Source organism: Sapajus apella, unplaced genomic scaffold (assembly GCF_009761245.1).
Source record: "Sapajus apella isolate SASKATOON/1434 unplaced genomic scaffold, GSC_monkey_1.0 scaffold13, whole genome shotgun sequence".
NCBI lineage: Eukaryota > Metazoa > Chordata > Mammalia > Primates > Cebidae > Sapajus > Sapajus apella.
This window is the reverse complement of record NW_022436953.1, coordinates 23,924,248-23,941,026: the sequence shown is the minus strand read 5'-3', so window position 1 is coordinate 23,941,026 and position 16,779 is coordinate 23,924,248. Positions and strand designations below refer to the sequence as shown.

The 16,779-nt window shown below is 37.7% G+C and overlaps 1 long non-coding RNA gene across 1 annotated transcript in view; it reads right to left on the bottom strand.

Annotated features, from left to right (window-relative positions):
• Positions 1-3,748: 3,748 nt before the first annotated feature.
• LOC116554044 overlaps positions 3,749-16,779 on the bottom strand; it is a 22,862-nt gene continuing 9,831 nt past the window's right edge. Inside the window, exons 2-3 of the long non-coding RNA XR_004270026.1 lie at positions 12,313-12,316; positions 3,749-3,761 (exon numbers count right to left, since the gene is read on the bottom strand). This is a non-coding gene — a long non-coding RNA (uncharacterized LOC116554044). The remainder of the gene's footprint in view (positions 3,762-12,312; positions 12,317-16,779) is intronic.

Genomic DNA, 16,779 nt, shown 5'->3' with positions numbered 1-16,779 from the left:
GCCTTCCTTACTGAACTAGCAATCTCCAATGACTTGAGTAATTGTACACAGACTGAGCAGGGTAGACACTTCTAAAAATATATATGGTCCAGACTTTTGTAAGATTCATTAATGTCTCATGGCAAGTGACTGGGGAAAGTATAGAAAAATACATCTGAGCAAGATGATGGTGAAAAATCACCCTGTTTGCTGTGTTCACTGAGCCATCAGCTGAGGGATATATTCCCTCCAATCCAAGCAATAAAACTCCCCTCCTTTTTTTTTTTATTCTGTTATACAAGGTTTTTAAAAGCGTATCTCTAAGATGAAAACTAGTTGAATTGCTTTCCCTAGCCAATCATTCATTCAACAGATAATCATTGCATGCCTACTAGGTCTCAGGCCATGTACTGTACCAGGGATGCCAGGTGAGTAGACAAGACAGGACAGGCCTTATCTGTGGAACACCAGCCCTATGTGGCTCCCTGTTTTAGGAAAAATTGAGAGATGCAATAAGACACAACAATTTTTTTAAGCTATAAAATGAGTAAAAAGAAAAATCATTCTGAAAGCCCAAAGGAATTGCATCAGTCTGATTCACTCCAGATATCAAAACATCTTTTTAGAAATTTATCAGACATATTTAATGATTTATAAAATTACTTGGCCTTCTGAAACAGAAATAGAATGCCACAGGGAAGGATAAGCTCAGGAGGCAAGGGAATCAGATAAACTAAAAAGGAAATTGAAGGGTCTGATTAAAACCCGAACTGGAGGCAAGAAAGAACAAAATTTACACAAAGACTAAATATATTCAGGAAGAAAGTGAGTTGTTCTTCCAGAAAGCATAGGAAAAGGCAAAGGCACCAAAATAATAGAAGAAAAGATACAAGATGCAGAAGATAACAAATAATACTGAGCTAAAGTGTTATAGATTTTCCAAAGGAAGGAAAAAAAGCTAAAACTAAAATAATAAAGACATAAAAAGAAACTTTCCTGAGGTGCAAGACAATATATACTTATATACAGAGGATTTACCATGTAACAGGTAATGTTAATAAAAATAGACTCATGTCTAGAAATATCCTGCCCTTTTTTTGAATTGCAAGAACAAATACAAAATTATACAAGTGCTTAAAAACAAGAAAAAAATCAAATTAGAAATAAAAGCAAAAAGAAAAACAGATTATCTATAAAGGTTTAAAAACTGGTGTGATTTTTTTCCCCTCTATAATGCTAAAAACTAAAACACAAAGAAGTAACAACTAAGGAGATATGAGGACAAAGGATTGAGTCCCAGGGATTTTCCAAGGCCAAGTTGTCAGATATGTGAAAAACTAAAAGAAAGACATTACCACAAAGGCAAGACCTCAGAGAAAATATATCTTTACTTATTTGATAAAAAAAGAACACTTGAAGATGTACATCAATTTTAAGCATGATAAGAATAAAAGCTAAATACTTAAAATGGAAAAATCCTGGTATAAATGTAACTGTAATGAATCCTAAAATTAGCTTAAAAGTTAAATCTTAAAGAAAACCTGATTTAAAAATAAAATTTTCAAATATATTTACTGAAAGATAAAACAATAATTTTATAATGTTATCTATGTACACAATCACAACCTATATTAACAGAGGACAAGAATAGAGAGAAGGAAGAAGTATAGTAAAAAGGAAATGAAAGGCAATACTTTGTTTTTGCCTTTGATCATTATAGGACCATAACTTAAAGAACGTCAGAAAAAACCTGATGGTAGCTACAAATACAATTAAAGTCAGGGTGCATACCTGTCCGATGATTACAGCTGAGAAAGGAAAATAAGCATGCTCATTCTCTCTTCTATTGCCCCATTTTATTTTTCTGAATATATTTATTTTTGCCTACCTTCTTCCATTTCAATGTGAGCTCCTTGAGAAGAGTGCATTTGTTTTCTCCACTGCTCATCCACCATACATACAGAAGCAAAGAATATATACGCATTTGTTTCTTTTCAGTTACTTTTTTTAAAAAAATTGTTTTTGATTTTGTTTTGTTTTGAGACAAAGTCTTGCCCTGTCGCCTAGACTGGAGTGCAATGGTGTGATCTCAGCACACTGCAGCCTCCACCTCCTGGGTTCCAAGTATTCTCCTGCCTCATCTTCCTGAGTAGCTGGGACTATAGGCACGTGCCACCATGTCCAGCTAATTTTTGTATTTTTAGTAGAGACAGGGTTTTACCATGTTGGTCAGGCTCAAACTCCTCAAACTCCTTATGATCCGCCCACCTTGGCCTCCTAAAGTGCTAGGAATACAAATGTGAGGCACCCATGCCCAGCCTAAGTTACATATTTTTATGGAGGGAAATGTATCACTTTTACCTTATTTCTTTCATTGCTTTAATAATAGTCTTTTTAAACTGGAAGAACAATTAGTCGTTAAGGTTCTATTCCAATATTTTCATGATTTCAATTTTTAAGATTGAATTCATTATTCAATGCAGAATTTATTCTTCTGATATACTATGAGGTTAGGCTTTTCCAGTACTATTTGTTCAATAATCATTCCCCCACTGATGTGTGATTTTTTTTTTTTAAATTTTACTGGCTTTAACTCTTAACCTTGATGTGATACATGTTTTATCATTCAATACACTATATATATTAGGATCTTTCCCTTGGCCATCTTTTCTATTTCTTTACTCTGTTGGCTTAATTTTACAGCAAGCCACACTGTTACTACTTTTATATATTTAAAATATATGCCACTGTTAGAAATAAGACCTAATCTGTTTCACATTTATTTATAATATTAAATAAAACATAGCAGTGTTTATTTGTATAGAAACATATGAAGAAATCTAAACAACTAATGATAGAGAGAAATGATTAATAAAAATACAGTATAGTCATGCAATGGACTACAAGTTGAGCATCCCAAATCTAATAATTCAAAATTTTGAAATTATTGACAGTCTGAAACTTTTTGAGCACTGACATAATGCTCCAAAGGCCATTTTGGATTTTTGAATTACGGATGCTGACCCAGGAAATATAATGCAAATATTTCAAAATACAAAAAAAAAAATTCAAAATCTCAAATATTTCTGTTCATAAGCATTTCAGATAAGGGATATTCAACCTGTACCCTGCATCAAACACGTCAAAGCTAATGGCCATATATGCATTAACATCTGTACACATGGACATATTTAAAATGGACATCATTTTCCCTGGTTTAGAAATAGCCCTATTCTAAGAACAATGCTTTCATAATCCACACTGGCAGCCACCATGAGACAGCCCTATGATACACTAAAAATCTTATTTCTGAAACATGTTTAATGACTTAGAAGAATGTCCATGACACAATGATGAGTAAAAAATCAAGACAGAAAACTGAAAATGCAACCTGAGTCCAGTTTTATTTTAAAATCTCTGTCTGCATATTTTAAAGGCTAAATAGAAAAGAGTACAAAATGCTGAAAGGCTTATAATGTAATGCAAATAATTTTTCTTTTTACTTTTTTTTAGTTTAAAAAATTTCCTTCAAATACTATACTTTCATATTAATAACTGTTAAACTACCATATTAAAATAAAACACCACAGGGAGAAGAAGTCAAGGTGCTTATTTTGAGACATACAACAAACTAGGCCACAGCCTGAGAGCCACAAAATGGCTCAGGATGCTCCCCGTGGCCAGTGCTAGCCTCACTCTGGGTTAACCCCAAATGTTATCGGTCTCTGATGATGGAGGATTCCTGAATCCTCTGACCTGTGCACACTCTTTCTTGCCAGGGTCTCAACCATGCCCATGCTGTGGCCTCACAATCTGTGGCCTTTACCCCATACATTGAAGGATGTGCTATGTAGAATGGTCCTGTTAGTGTCCCCATGAATAGATTTTAAGGGAAATGTTTTGCTAATGTTTTCACTTCACTGCTGACCCTACTGCTGTCATCAAGTTAAGCCACTGCTTGTGGATGAAGCCTTGAGAGTGTATGTTCTATTACACAGCCTTTCAATCCATACATCTCACCATATACAGGAGAAAGTTGGAAAGGAAGAGGGTATTTCAGGTCTCAGGGTCTTTTCCAATTGTTTTCTGTGATCTGGGAAAACAGCCAGGTAAATAACTTCCAATTCATTCTCTTTTCTTTCCTGACTGCTGTTTACCTTTTTCTTTTACTTCATGGGCTATTGTTTGGGTTTTTGTTTTGTTTTAAATAGGGATTTGGTTTCCAGTTTCCATGGTCTTTACAGACACTAAATCCACGCTTGTGATGTAGACTATGGGCTACTTCCTCCTTGGATAAATAAGGGCAGGTCATCTGGGAACCTCCTCTCCTCTATGGAAGTAAACAAAGCAAGGCATTGGTAATGTGTAAGAACTAGGTGATCTGGCACAGCTGTAGAACACCAAGAAACATTTCCATGAATGTGACTTTATCCGACTCGTACAAGGGCCCTCTGAGGTATCATCTCCATTTTGGAGGCAAAGAAACCAAGCTCAAATTTGTTTGCAGTTATGGGATGTGTAAAGGACAGGGCCAGGGACCCAGGTCTTCTGAATCCCCATTCTACTATTAAATTATATTTTTGGCAGCAAGTAGCTATTTCTGAGTTAAATTTATTTATAAGGGGCCATCTTATAAATCCTAGAATGAAAATCGATCTATATTTTCAAGGCCCTTGTATTAGAGTTGGCTATGGAGAAGTTATAAATGCTGCTCATCAGAGTCCAGGCAGAAAGAAAGAAAATTCCAAAATGGCAGTGTCTGAAATGAATATAAATCTAAATTTTGAGTTTGTTCCAGAGTTGCTGGAAAGTTGCTATAGCAAATATCCAAAGTAATCATGGGTAGATTTCACCTACAGAATTGTATAGTTCATGAAGAGGCTATTAAAGATCAAAACCTAAACCAAATCAGAACACAGACACATATAATTCATTATTAAAATAAGAATTTAAAAAAGAAGGGATTCAAATATATACTTGGTATATCTTATGGGCAGATGGTATTGGGGAGATGATGTTGGTATTGGGATTCTTCTTAAAGACACTTAAAACTAATGACCTCATCAGTAGACCTGTAATAAACTATCTAAGCTGTGTAACTTAATATTTTACATTTTCTACCAATCCTGGCATACACATGTACATACAAATTATACATTTGCTGTCCTTATGAGTTGTATTCATAATTACTCATTAATAGAAAATATATTGAGAAATAAAACAGTACTTAATTTTACACTGTATCACGTTTGTTCAGGTTTATTTAACCTCAAACAAATCAAAGCTTATGGCTATAGCTAAATTAGTATCCATACAGATGAACGTATTTAAAATGAACACGATCTCCCTGGTTTGGAAACACCCCTGCTCACAGAATATGCCTCTCACCATCCACCTGGTTGTCATGGCAAGAACATCCTGTGAGGCAGTATTCTACTCTGTTTCTATTGCTGTAACAGAATACCATGAGCTGAATAATCTATAAAAAATAGAGGTTTATTTAGCTCATGATTCTGGAGGCTGGACAGTCCAAGACTAAGCAGCTGCATCTGTGGAAGGCCTTCTCGCTCATTATCCCATGGTGGAAGGATATGAGGGCAAGTGAGTGCATGCAAAAGGGAAAGACATAAGGGGCCAGACTTGCTTCATAACAGCCCACTGTCATGATGACTAACTCACTCTCACAATAATGACCTAAATCCATCATAACCAAATCACCTCACATTAGGCCTCCCAAAGCTGTTGCCTTGCAGATTAAGTTTCCAACACATATAAGAAAGGCTCTATGGGGTCAGGGACCATGACTACATATTTGCTACTCTGTACCCACTGCATCATAGTGTTCAGTAAATATCTGTCAATAATTACACAAGACAATGTTCAGAAAGGCTCTTGATAAATAATAAAGCATGATGCAAATAATAAGAGCTAGTCGAACTATAATAGCTATAATTTATGATGTAAATAGGCCAGAAATTAGGTTAAAGCAGTTACACTTATCATCACATTTGACACTCACAACAATCCTCTAGTCTGGGTATTAAGTTATCATCCATATTTTACAGTTGAGGTGGCTGACATTGCCTGAGGTCACAAAGCTGGCCAGTGGCAGAGCTGGAACTTGAGCCCAGAAGTGGGTATCTCCTGAGCCTATGCACAAGAGGTTTTAAAAGATGTTTATATATCACATTTTCCAAAATAACTGACTGCTCTTCATTAATTTACTCATTAATTCAAGTAAATTGGTCATCTTGCATATGGACGGAACAATATACCAGGCACTATGGGAAAGCAAAGACTCATAATAGACAATCCTTTCCCAAGAAACTTAGAGTCTATGTGGAGAAAAAATAATCCACACAGAGATAAGGAGTTAAATAATAACTTAGTGGTAAATAACTATGAGTAATTGTGAAAGTCATAGGCCCATCATAATTTCCTCCTCTAGTATAGACAACTGTTATGAAATCAAGAGAAAGGTGTAGTCACTGAGGCTAGAGCATTGAGAAAGGTTCCTAGAAAGAATATGGATGCAAGCTGGCCCTTATTCTTTTTTTTCTAAATTGAATTTAAGTTCCATGATACATATGCAGGACATGCAGGTTTGTTACATAGATAAATATGTGCCACAGTGGTTTGCTCCACCTATCAACCCATCACATAGGTATTAAGCCCCACACGTATTAGCTTTTTATTCTGACACTCTTTCTCCCTCTGTCCCCATGGCATGCCCCAGCATGTGTTCTCATTGTTCAGCTCCCACTGATAAGCGAGAACTGTGATATTTGGTTTTCTGTTCCTGTATTAGTTTGTTGAAGATGATGGCTTCCAGCTCCATCCATGTCCCTGCAAAGGACATAATCTCATCCCTTTTTATTACTGCATAGTACTTCATGGTGTATATGTATCACATTTTCTTCATTCAGTCGATTATTGATGGGCATTTGGGTTGATTCCATGTTTTTGCTATTGTGGATAGTGCTGCAATGAACATATGTATGCATGTATCTTTATAATAGAAAGATTTCTATTCCTCTAGGTATATATACACAGTAATGGGATTGCTAGGTCAAATGGTATTTCTGGTTCTAGTTCTTTGAGGAATCACCACACCATCGTCCACAATGGGTTGAACTAAGTTGCATTCCCAAAAACAGTGTAAAAGTGTTCCTATTTCTACATAGCCTCACCAGCATCTGTTGTGAGACATTTAATAATTGCCATTCTGACTGGCATGAGATGGTATCTCATTGTGGTTTTGGTTTGCATTTCTCTAATGATCAGTGATATTGAGCTTTTTATCATGTCTGTTGGCTGCATAAATGTTTCCTTTTGAGATGCGCCTGTTCATGTCCTTTACCCACTTTTTAATAAGTTATCTTTTCTTGTAAATTTAAGTTCCTTATAGATTCTGGATATTAGATTTGTGTCAGTTAGACAGATTGAAAACAATTTTCTCCCATTCTATAAGTTGTCCATTCACTCTGATGATAGTTTCTTTTGCTGTGCAGACCCTCTTTAGTTTAATTAGATCTCATTTGTCAATTTTTGCTTTTGTTGCAATTTATTTTGATGTTTTTGTCAGAAAATCTTTGCCCATACCTATGTTCTAAATGGTATTGCCTAGATTTTCTTCTAGGGTTTTTATAGTTTTTGGTTTTATGTTTAAGTCTTTAATCCATCTTGAGTTAATTTTTGTATAAAGTGTAAGAAAGGGTTCCAGTTTCAATTTTCTGCATATAGCTAGCCAGTTTTCCCAGCTTGACTTACTACATAGGGAATCCTTTTCCTATTGTGTTTCTCCAGTTTGTCAAAGATCAGATGGTTGTAGATGTGCAGTCTTATTTCTGAGATCTCTATTCTGTTCCATTGGTATAGGTGTCTGTTTTAGTACCGGTACAAAACAGTTTTGTTTTGGTTACTGTAGGCTTGTGGCATAGTTTGAAATCAGGTAGTGTGATGCCTCCAGCTTTGTTCTTTTTGCTTAATATTGTCTTGGCTATACAGGCTTTTCTGGTTTCATATGAATTTTGAAATAGCTTTTTCTAACTCTGTAAAAAATCTCAGTGGTAGTTTAATGGAAATAGCATTGAATCTATGAATAACTTTGGTTAGTATAGACATTTTCATGATATTGCTTTCCATGAGCATGGAATGTTTTTCATTTGTTTGTGTCTTCTCTTATCTCCTTGCGCAGTGGTTTGTAGTTTCTCCTTGAAGAGATCCATCATTTCTCTTGTTAGCTGTATTTCTAGCTATTATTCTCTTTGCAGCAATTGTGAATTGAAGCTCATTCATGATTTGGCTCTCTGCTTGTGTATTGTTAGTGTATAGGAATGCTTGTGATTTTGCATTTATTTTGTATCCCCAGACTTTGCTGAAGCTGCTTATCAGCTTAAGGAGTTTTGGGGCTGAGACGATGAGGTTTTCTAAAAATACAATTATTTCATCTGCAAACGGATACAATTTGACTTCCTCCTTTCCTATCTGAATACCCTTTATTTCTTTCTCTTGCCCAATTGCCCTGGCCAAACTTACAATACTATGTTGAATAGTAGTGGTATGAGAGAATATCCTTGTCTTGTGCCAGTTTTCAAGGGGAATGCTTGTAGCTTTGCCCATTCAGTATGATATTGGCTGTGGGTTTGTCATAAATAGCTCTTATTATTTTGAGATATGTTCCGTACCCAGTTTCTTGAGAGTTTTTGACAAGAAGCGATGTTGAATTTTATCAAAGGTCTTTACTGCAACTATTGAGATAATCACGTGGCTTTTGTCTTTAGTTCTGTTTATGTGATGAATTATATTTACTGATTTGCATATGTTGAACCAGCCTTGCATCCTGGGGATGAAGCTGACTTGATCATGGTCGATAAGCTTTTTGATACACTGCTGTATTTGGTTTGCCAGGATTTTATTGAGAATTTTTGCATCAAAGTTCATCAGGGATATTGGCCTGAAGTTTTCTTTTTGTGGTATCTCTGTCAGGTTTTAGTATCAGGATAATGCTGGCCTCATAAAATGAGTTAGGGAGAAGTTCTTTCTTTCTAATTGTTTCAAATAGTTTCAGAAGAAATGATAGGTACCAGTTCCTCTTTATACCTCTGGTAGAATTCAGTTGTAAATCTGTCTGGTCCTGGGCTTTTTGTTGTTGTTGTTGTTGTTGTTGTTGGTAGGCTATTACTGCCTCAATTTCAGAACTTGTTATTGGTCTATTAAGGGATTCAAGGTCTTCCTGGTTCAGTCTCGGGAGGGTGTATGTGTCCAGGAATTTATCTATTTTTTTCTGGATTTTCTGGTTTATATGCATAGAAGAATTTACAGTATTCTCTGATAGTTGTTTGTATTTCTGTGGGGTCAGTGGTGATATCCCCTTTATCATTTTTTATTTTGTCTATTTGATTCTTCTGTCTTTTCTTATTTATTAGTCTAGCTAGTGGTCTACTTTATTAATATTTTCAAGAAACCAGCTCCTAGATTCACTGATTTTTTGGAAGTTTTTTTTTTTGTTTGTTTTTTGGTCTCTATCTCATTTAGTTACACACTGATCTCGGTTATTTCTTGTCCTTTGTTAGCTTTGGGATTTGTTTGCTCTTGGTTCTCTAGTTCTTTTACTTGTGATGTTAAGGTATTGGTTTTAGCTCTTTCTTGAAGCTTTTTGATGTGGGCATTTACTGCTATAAATTTCCCTCTTAATGCTGCTTTAGCTGCATCCCAGAGATTCTGGTATGTTTTCTCTTTGTTCTCATTGGTTTCAAAGAACTGCTTGATTTCTGCCTTAAATTCATTATTTACCCAGAAGTCATTCAGTAGCAGGTTGTAGTTGTGTGGTTTTGAGTCAGTTTCTTAATTTTGAGTAATAATTTGATGGTCCTGTGGTCTGAGAGATACATATTATGATTTCAGTTGTATTGCATTTGCTAAAGGGTGTTTTACTTCAATTATATTATCAATTTTAGAGTAAATGCCATGTGGTGCCAAGAAGAATGTATATTCTGTTGTTTTATATCCAATTATGTGATCGATTTTAGAGTAAGTGCCATGTGGTGCTGAGAAGACTGTATATTCTGTAGTTTTTGAGTGGAGAATTCTGTACATATCTATCATTTCCACTTGAGCTGGAGCTGAGTTCAACTTCTAAATGTCCTTGTTAATTTTCTGTCTCAATGATCTGTCTAATATTGACAGTGGAGTGTTAATTTCCCACTGTTATTTTGTGGGAGTCTAAGCCTCCTTGTAGGTTCTAAAAACTTGTTTTATGAATCTGGGTACTACTGTATTGGACTATATGTTTATGATAGTTAGCTCTTCTTATTGAATTGATCCCTTTACCATTTTGCAATGCCCTTCTTTGTATTTTTTGACCTTTGTTGGTTTAAAGTCTGTTTTGTCCAGAAACTAGTATTGCATTTTTGCTTTTTTTCTGCTTTCCATTTGCTTGGTAAATTTTCCTCCATTTCTTTATTTTGAGCCTATGTATGTCTTTGCACGTAAGACAGGTCTCTTGAATACAGCACACTGATGGGTTTTGACTTTTTATCCAGCTTGCCATTCTGCATCTTTTAATTGGGGCATTTAGTCCATTTACATTTAAAGTCAATATTGTTATGTGTGAATTTGATCCTGACATCATTATGCTAGCTGGTTATTTTGCAGATTCGTTGATGTAGCTGCTTCATAGTGTCATTGGCCTTTGTATTTCAGTGTGTTTTTGCAATGGCTGGTAATGGTTTTTCCTTTCCATATTTAATGCTTCCTTCGGGAGTTCTTAAAAAGCAGGCCTGTTGGTCACAAATTCCCTCAGCATTTGCCTGCCAAAAGGGTTTTACTTATCTTTTAATTATGAAGTTTAGTTTGCCTGGATATGAAATTCTAGGTTGGAAACTCTTTTCTTTAATGTCAAACATTGGCCCCTAACCTCTTCTGGCTTGTAGGGTTTCTATTGAGAGGTCTGCTGTTAGTCTAATGGACTTCCCTTTGTAGGTGACCTGGCCTTTCTTGCTGGATGGCTACCCTTAACATTTTTTTCCTTCTTTTTGACCTTTGAGAATCTGATGATTATGTGTCTTGGGGTTGATCTTCTTATGAAATATCTTACTGGGGTTCTCTGGATTTCCTGAATTTGAATGTTGGCCTGTCTTGTTAGGTTGGGGAGGTTCTCCTGGATGATATCCTGAAGTATGTTTTCCAGTTTCATTCTCCTCATCTCTTTCAATTACCCCAGTCAGTTACAGGTTCAGTCTTTTTACATAATCCCATAGTTCTTAGAGGTTTTGTTCATTCCTTTTCATTTTTTTTCTCAAATCTTATCTGCCTATCTTATTTCAGCAAGATATTCTTTAAGCTCTGAAATTCTTTCCTCTGCTTTGTCTATTTTGTTATTGATAACTGTGGTTGCATTGTAAAGTTCTTGTATTTTTCAGCTCCATCAGATAATTTATATTCCTCTCTAAACTGTTCCTCTCTAAACAACTTCTGTATTGCTTTATAATGGTTCTTAGCTTTTTGCATTGAGTTAGAATGTGCTCCTTCAGCTCAGTGAAGTTCATTATTACCCTCCTTCTGAAGCCTATTTCTGTCAATTCATCCATCTCAGCCTCCACCCACTGCTGTGTTCTTTCTGGACAGGTGTTGCAACCATTTGGAGGAGAAGAGACACTCTGGCTTTTTGAGTTTTGAGTGGTTTTTTGTTGATTCTTTCTTAAGTTCATGAGTTTGTAGCTTCTATCTTTGAGGCTGCTGACCTTTGGATGGGATTTTTGTGGAGGCTTTTTTTTGTTGATGCTGTTGTTGTTGCTTTCTCTTTTTCTTTTAACAGTCAGACCCTTCTTCCATAGGGCTGCTGTAGTTTTCCTGAGTCCCTCCTGCACCTGGAGGTATCACCAGTGGAGGCTAAAGAACAGCAAAGATCACTGTTTGCTCCTTCCTCTGGGATCTCTGTCCCAGAAGGGCACCAACCTGATGCCAGTGGGAATGCTCCTGTATAAGGTGTCTGCCAACCTCTATTGGGGGTTCTTACCCAGTAAGGAGGCATGGGATCCATGACCCACTTAGTGGTGCACTCTGGCTGCCCCTTGGTGGAGTGGGTGTATTGTTCCCGGGGGATTCCCACTCATCCAGACTGCCCAGATTCCTCAGAGCCAGCAGGGGGCAAAGCTAAGTCTGCTGATCTATGAAGACTGAAGCCACCCATCATAAGGAGATTAAAGTTCTGTCCCTAAACTTCCCCGGCTGGAGTTGCAGATATTCCTGTAGGGAGGCTCCACCCAGAGAGGAGGGATCTGTCAGGGTTTGGCCTAAAGAGGCAGTTTGGCCACCATCTGCCACAGCCACTAACCTGCGCTGTGGGGAATTCCTCCTGGATCCAAACCGTCCAGTCTCCCAGGTACCAGCAGGGGAAAAATGGCAGACTGCAATTACAGGAATGGCTGCTGCCCCTCCCACTGGTAGCTCAGTTGTCTTAAGCAGCAGGCAACTGCACTGATGGAGAATATCTCTCCCCTCCAGGAACTCGGTAGTCTTAGGCAGGCTCCAGCCAAGTGGCCGCTGAGAATCTGCATAGCTCTCTGCTTGGAACCCAAGGCTCTGGTGGTGTGAGCTCATGAGGGAGTTCTCTCGATCCACGAATTGCACAGGTCTGTGGGAAAAGCATGGTTTCCTGGGCAGGGTAGCACAATTACTCACTGCCTCCCTTGGCTGGGGGATGAGAGCTCCCCTTGCCCTGTGTGGCTCCCAGGTGGGCCATCACACCACCCTGATTTTCCTTGCTTTTCTTTAGTCGCACCAACTGCCTAGTCAGTCCAAACAAGATAACCTGGATACCTCCGTTGCTGGTGCATGATTCACTCACCATTTTTGTTCTTCTCAGTGGGAGCCTCTGACCACTCCTTTTAGTCAGTCATCTTGGCCCCTCTCCCGGACCTTACTCTTTAGTCAAGGCATAAACTCGCTTTTGAATGTGGGAGTCAAAAGGGTGCCATGCTGTGCTGTAGAGACAGAAATCAGAGTTGCTCCTGGTATGATTTGGACAAGTTCTTAACTCCTTATCCTTCATCTATAGAACGGAGATAACAATCATACCTCCTTTTGAATTGTGATGGGGATTAAATGGGACACACAACTTACAAACTGATGAGCTCCATACCAGCTACAGAAACCACTTAATAAATAGTAGTGATGCTGATTCATCTTACTTTTCATCACTTAGACACAGAAGAAAGAATGTTTATGTGCTAAGTTAAATTCTCAAATTCTCCAATAGAAAAATTTAACATTTTTGAGAAACATAAAGGGGAAAGTCCCCTGTAGCTTCTGTTTTTTTCCTAAAAAGAAATTATATCCATAAAACCACAGAACAAATAAAAAAGTTAGAATTTCAAATGCTGACTTCAACTGTTTCCAAGCCCAAGATAAAACTTTAAGTGTTTTTTAAATATGTCATTTAAACATCATTTGTTTTAGAAAACAAATGGATACTTTTTACAAATCAAAGCTTTATTCTTGGCACAGTGTTTTCTGTTAGCATTTTCTGCAATAACCAAAATGACTTGATAAAACAAAATCGAAAGAGAAGCCATATTTAGCAAGAAAATAACAGATTTTTTAAGAGGACATGTTAATGACAATTAGTATATACTCATCAGAGAGATCTAGAATTCATGGTATAAGAAGTGTTTATAAGTCCACACACCTAGTAATAAAGAAAGACATCTTTAGGGCATCACAATCATCTTCCATCATTGACAGGCTGCCATGTAGAAAACGGAGAAAGCTGGTTCTGCCTTGTCCAAAGGAGGAGAAATTGGACCAATTTCTTTTAGTTTTAAAAAGCAGATTGTACTTATTTTTGAAATAAAAGGAGAAAAAGAAAAAAAGAAGCAAAATTACCTCTTTGGCGTTTCTAACAGTATGGACAAATTGATGGCTGCCATGGCAGACAATGAAATGCTCTTGCAGAGCCTGGTTAACTAGGAGCTGAGGATACTGCACTAATATGCTCCTAGAGTCACCTCCCTTCTACTCCACCCTGTCCATCTGTTCTCTATACCACAGCCTGACTGATCTTTCAAAGTGGAAATCAGTTGATATATATACATGTAAAACATTTTAATCCAGTGGCTCTCGAGCCATTGATCACACAGCTAGGAAGTAACCAACTCCTGACTGAGACCCAGGTAAGTCCAACTCCCAGAGGCTGAGCTCATAAACCCTTTGGCAGTTTGAGTTATAGACGGAGTGAGAGAGGCTAGAGAACTACAGGTACCGCTTCATAGAGGGGTATGGCAGAACTGGAGATCCACAAACATAGCATTTCTCAAAAATATTATGCCATGTTAAGCTATGAGAAAATTACATCCATTCTATTCATTCATTCATTTATGCATCCATCTTTACATTGGAATCACCTGAGCATCTTTCAAAATCCTGATATCCAGGCAGCACCCACACCAATTAAAATCAATCTCTGGGGGCAGGTCCCAGGACTCAGGATTTTTGAAGCTTGCTAGGTGACACCAATATGCACCTAGGTTGAGAATGATGCTTTAATCCAAAGATTCAGATCCTTACATGTTTACAAGACCCTCATAGAATAACCCCCACCTGCCTTCCAGCCTCCCCTCCTATCCCACTCTTCCATATCTCTCTTCTTGCATTCCAGCTTTCTTTATGTTTCTCAGTTCCTGCTAGTCCTCTCATCATAGGGACTGGCACACATAGTTCCACCTGCAAGGAACTTCCTTCCTTCTCCACCTGACCAGGGTACCTTTCAGCTACTTCCCACTCTTCAGGTCTTTCTCCGTCTTTCTGCTCTGGATTGCCCTACTTCCCCCACATGCGCTTAAAGCTCAGAAAAAACTTGACATGAGAGCACAATTCATGGTTATTTATACAAACCTTATTTGTGTAATTACTTGATCCGTGATTGAATCCTCCATTAGATTATTGTTCATACTGAGTCTCCAGCACTAGCACAGTGCCTGGCATCTAGTAGACTAGATGGATAGGTGAATAAATGAATGAAGAAATGAGCAGTATAGATGTAATTTACGCATAGTTTAACATGGCATAACTGTTTTCTGTGGTCTGGGAAAAACAGCCAGCTAAATAGCCTCAAATTCATTCCTTTTTCCTTCCCGACTGCTGTTTACCCCATTCTTTTACTTCATGGACTATTGTTTGGGTTTTTGTTTCGTTTTTTTAAATACGCATTTGGTTGCCAGTTTCCATTGTCTTTGCAGAGACTATAAATGCACATTTGTGATGTAGACTATGGGCTACTTACTCCATGGACAAATGAGGGCAGGCCATCTGGGAATCTTCCCTTTTCTGTGGAAGTAGACAAAGCAAGGCATTGGTAACATGTAAGAATTAGGTGCTGCAGCACAGCTGTAGAATACCAAGAAATATGTCCATGAATATGACTTTATCTGCCCTTTATAAGGGCCCTCATCTCCATTTTGAAGGTTAAAAAAAAACAAAAAACAAAAACAAAAAAAAAAAAAAACAAGCTCAAACAAAGAGTTTCAAATTTGCTTGCAGACACAGTACTCATAAAGGAGAGGGCCAGGGCCCCAGGCCTTTTGAATTCCCTTTTCACTATTCAATTATAATTTTGGCAGCATGTCTATCGCTGGGTTAAATTTGTTTCCAAGGGGCCACCTTATAAATCCTAGAATGACGATTGATCCATATTTTCAAGGCCCTAGTATCAGAGTTGGCTATAGAGAAGTTATAAATGCTGCTCATCAGAATCCAGGCAGAAAGAAAGAAATTTCCAAATTGGCAGAGTTTTAAATGAATATGAATCTAAATTGTGAGTTTGTTCCAGGGTTGCTGGAACATTGCTATAGCAAATATCCAGTGTAATCATGGGTAGATTTCATCTACAGAGTTGTGTAAATCATAAAGACAAGAGGCTGTTAAAGACCAAAACCCAAACCAAATAGGAACACAGACACATGCAATTTTTATTGAAAAAGGCTATATTCATGCATTTTCAGTTCTAATTCAGTTCTGCCATATGCCCTCTGGAGCAGTTCCTGCAGCCTCTCTTCCTCCATCTATAATCCAAACTGACAAAGGGTTTCTGAGCTCAGCCTCCAGGAGTCAGACCCACCTGAGTCTCAGTCAGGAGCTGGCTACTTCCTGCTGTGTGATCTTAGGCCAGCTGCTTCCCTTTTCTGAAATTATTTCCTCATATATAGAATAAAGTGACCAATGTTTATTTCACAGTTACTTTAAGATTCAACTGAATCCCTGAGTACAGTGCTTAGCCCACACTATGTGTAAACAGTAATAATAATGCTGAGATAACTGTTTATTGTATGCTCTTCTCTTGATCAGAATGTTTCAAAGGCTCTCCTCTTGAATGCTGGATTAACGCTTAATTCCAACTCAGCTCCAGATCTGCTCATCATTGTCTTTACTGGTCTCCACCTTACAGTGACAATGGAGAATACAGAACCAGTGGGTTCACTGCTGTTCCACATCTCTAAGCCTTAGCCAAGGCTGACACTTCCATCTGGAGCAACTTCTCACTAGCTGTCTACCTGCTCCCCTCTACCCCCCAAAAAATCCCTCATTCTTCATACTTCAGCTCAGAATTTAATTCCTCTGTGAAGCCTGCTCTGGTTCCCCAGAGAAATGATCCTTCCCCTACATTCTTTCTGAACTAAGGCACACATCACCACTGACTACTCATCGACCTTTACTGACCTTGTTCACCATCTGTCTGTCTATTAACTAGACTGCAAGATACCTGTGGCCACAAACCATCTGTTTATCTTTACATTCATAGAT